At 41.8% G+C, this 3,699-nt stretch overlaps 1 non-coding gene across 1 annotated transcript; it reads right to left on the bottom strand.

Moving 5' to 3' along the window:
• Positions 1-2,177: 2,177 nt before the first annotated feature.
• Positions 2,178-2,284, bottom strand: LOC141635971 (small nucleolar RNA R71). The gene has a single exon (XR_012540619.1). It is a non-coding gene; the product is annotated as a small nucleolar RNA R71 (small nucleolar RNA).
• Between the last annotated feature and the right edge of the window lie 1,415 nt (positions 2,285-3,699).

The following is a 3,699-nucleotide window of genomic DNA, read 5'->3' as shown; positions in this document are numbered from 1 at the left end:
CTGATCTCGGGCTACTTGATACGTGCATACTGTATAGTCTATTTAACCTATTTTAGCACGTATTTCCATGCATTTTTGTACTGTTTATATAGAATTATGCCCCGAATTCGCTACTTTGGTTCATTTTGTCCGTTTTGTAGAAATGAACGCGAAAGTAGTGGAATCGTACCACTTTTCGTCCTTTTTGCATGCATTTTAAGGAGACGGGATTTTCCAGAGTGAGATACTGCATTGGAATGCGTGAAGGCACGGTTTACGAGGCAGCCTGGTACGAGATTGGGCTGATTTGAAGGAAGAAGACTCGATCGACTGGTTTTTATAGCCATGGATGATCAATCAAGTAGTTATTTACTCGATCAAGAAGTGCTTAAAAGAGAGGTTACTCGATCGAGTAACTATTCTACTCGATCGAGTAGATTTTCTGGAGTTTTGCTCGATCGAGTGGATTTATCCTACTCGATCGAGTGGTTTAGGCTTTCGTGGGCTTTAATTAGTCCGTAAGTGTGTTTTAGTTGTTGGACTTAGTTTATTTCTTATTTAATCTTACGTCAACTAGGTCATTAGCTATCTATTCTATTATCATCGACACTTTATTTTTCAGTTTTTTCATCGATCAATTTCATATTTCTCTGTAATTTGCTTTCGGGATTATTTCGCTCAGATTTTGTCGTTCTTTACGCCGGATTCGCACGATTGTAATCTCTTTCTCCTTTCTTAATAATAATCGCTCTTTTGTTTACTTTAATTCTTTTTTTTACTTCATTTAATTTCTGCCCTAATTTACTTTTATGCAATTTAATAATCGTTTTAATATGTTGAATGCTAGTCATTTATCTGCTGTTAGTTTTGATAGTATAAATAGCGATATGAGTAGCTAAACTTGTTTCATGTTGGGATTAGGGGATCTACGGTAGAAATGTGATGATGTAGTGAGTAGGTTAGATGAATTAATTGTGAGATTCTGTCACCATAGCAATTTAACTGTATTTTACCGACTTAGTTGAGTGCACGCGTCTGAGTCACCCTTTAATCTGGCTAAATTTAATCCTGGATCGGAGGATTGGACAAAATAGGCCTGCTATGAACAGTAGACTACCCTGATGAGGACGGAAGTTAAGTTAGTGGAAGTTTAGGGTAGAAAGTGGACCGGAAGGACCTTTCCATATCCGTCTCGCATTAATTTGTCTAAGTTGTTTACAGTTGAGTCACTGGACTACCGTAGTGAACCGAAATCCTGACATGTCTCTTCTGTATTTGATAGTTTAATTCTATTTTTCTGCCTTTACTGCTCTTGTCTCTGCTTCTCTTCCCTTTAAACCTTTTAGTTTAGAAAACCAATTTAAACAACCCCCCCCCCCCATTTGTGACCAAATAGACGAACTTCTACAGATATCTTGCCTCCCTGAGGAGATCGACCTGACTTCCCTAGCTATATAGTTAGTTTAGTTAGTTTATTTTGATAGGTACACGACAGACGTATCAAATTTTGGCGCCGTTGCCGGGGAGGCAATTGCCCTATCTGTCTTTGTTTCGTTTATTTTATCCGTCTTAGGGAATTTTTATTCCTTGAGGCAGTTCTTATTTATTTTCTTTAAGTGTTGTTTATGCCCAGGTCAGATAGGTTTGAGTTAGTTTCAGCTGATTCAGAGCCAGAGAGACTATTCAGGCATAGACTTCGTCTGCAGAGAAAATCACGAAATGAAGACTTGAGTACTTTCGAGCCAGAGCTACATCATTCTCTTTTCACAGAAGATCAGTCTTTAGAAGAAGACATTCCTATTTCTGCTGATCAACCAGTAAAGATGCCGAACATTGCTAGTCACTCGGAGCCTAAAGCATCGTATATTCCTAAAGGTTTCAATCTCCAGACCGAGGATGGGAATACATTTGACATCCGTCCTTCCTATATCAATCTGGTGGAGAGAAATCTCTATAGAGGTGTGGCAGGTGAAGACCCGAGAAAGCATATGGAGGTCTTTACAGACTACTGTTCTACTATCCCCGCCACAAAGGGGGTAACTCAAGACATGATTAAGGAAGTTCTGTTTCCTTTTTCTTTGACTGATGCAGCCAGGGAGTGGTTGACTGACTTGGACCGTACGACCGCGGGGGTTACAAACTGGGAGACCCTTGCTCTTGCTTTTTATAAGAGATATTTCCCTCCACAGTGCACCAATCAACTGAGGGCAAAGATTACGAGTTTCAAGCAGGCACCTGATGAGACTCTCTATGAAGCATGGTCCCGTTTTAAGAAGTTGGTGAGGTCTCTTCCTCACCATGGTTTTGACCCGTGGTTTCTTTCCAACTAGTTCTACAATGGGCTGTATGATGATCACAGAGCCATACTTTATGCGTCATCTAATGGGAGATTCCAAGAGAATACTGACGATGATAAGGGATGGGCCCTTATTGAAGAGATAGCAAACCACAATGCTAAATATGGAAACCCTAGGGATGGTATTAGAACAGTTCATGCAGTCGATAAGCAAGTTGTGGCTCAGCTGGAAGCCATGAATGCTCGATTTGATAAGTTGGAGTTACATTCTGCTGGGGAGCTTCAGACGGTCCATATGCTTACTAGAGGAGAGACCATCACATGTGAGAGGTGTGGTAGCAATGACGGTCACACTGCTGTTGGCTGTCTTACAGAGAAGGAACAGGTCCTTGCTTTTCAACAATATAGGCAAGGAGGGGGTTCCTATTATAATAACCAAGGGGCAGTCCATCCCAATTTGAGGTGGACTAGTCAAAATGTGCTCAATCCTACCCCTCCTCCACACTAGCAGCAGTCATATGTCCCTCCACATAAGACTCAACAAGGCTTTCAGAAGCCTCCTTCCTTTCCTACACCTAATCAAAGTGCCTCGTCTTCTGGTGCGGTAAGTGAGATAGGTGAGTTGAAGACTATGTTGCAGTCTTTGACAAAGCAGTGGAAGTTAAGCGACCAACAAAAAGATGCTTCTATCAAGGCACTTGAAACTCAAGTTGCCCAGTTAGCCGCTAAACAGTCCACAAGGAAACCGGGTCATTTACCGTCATAAACTGACAAAAATCCACATGAGACGGTAAATTTAATTAATTTGAGAAGCGGTCGTTCATATGAGGGACCGGAAGTGTTGAAATCAGACCCGGGGAAGGAAATAATAGCTGATGAATAGTGTTCTGTCAAAGGAAATGAGCTGACGGCTAAGAAGGTACTCGATCGACAAGTTTCTGGAGGTCGATCGAGTAGATTTGCTGAAGAAAGTGCTCGATCGAGTGGAATTTCTACTCGATCGAGTGACTCTGCTGAAGAAACTACTCGATCAAATGGGAATTTTGGTCGATCGAGTATTATGGATAATGGACAGCTTGATCGAGAGCCTGCTAGTGCTCGATCGAGTGAGAAATCGCCTGAAAGACCTCGTTCGAGAGGAAAGAAGCGTACAAAGGATAAGGAGCTTGATCCGGCTGACACGTTGGAAGAGAGAAACAAGGGACTCGAGATACCCATCACGGTTCCCTTCACGAGGTGTCTGCAGAGTACTAAAGCTAATCAACAATTCGGCAAATTTGCCGAGATTCTGAGAAGCTTGCAGGTCACTGTGCCATTTGCTGAACTGCTGACACAGGTACCCTTTTACCTTAAATTTATGAAAGAAATTATATCGCGTAAGAGGCACATTAGTGATAATGAGACGGTAGCCAAGACTGAGGTAG

This window comes from Silene latifolia, chromosome Y, assembly GCF_048544455.1.
Source record: "Silene latifolia isolate original U9 population chromosome Y, ASM4854445v1, whole genome shotgun sequence".
Classification (NCBI taxonomy): Eukaryota; Viridiplantae; Streptophyta; class Magnoliopsida; order Caryophyllales; family Caryophyllaceae; genus Silene; species Silene latifolia.
Note: the sequence above shows the minus strand (reverse complement) of the source record. Positions and strands in the feature narration are given on the sequence as shown.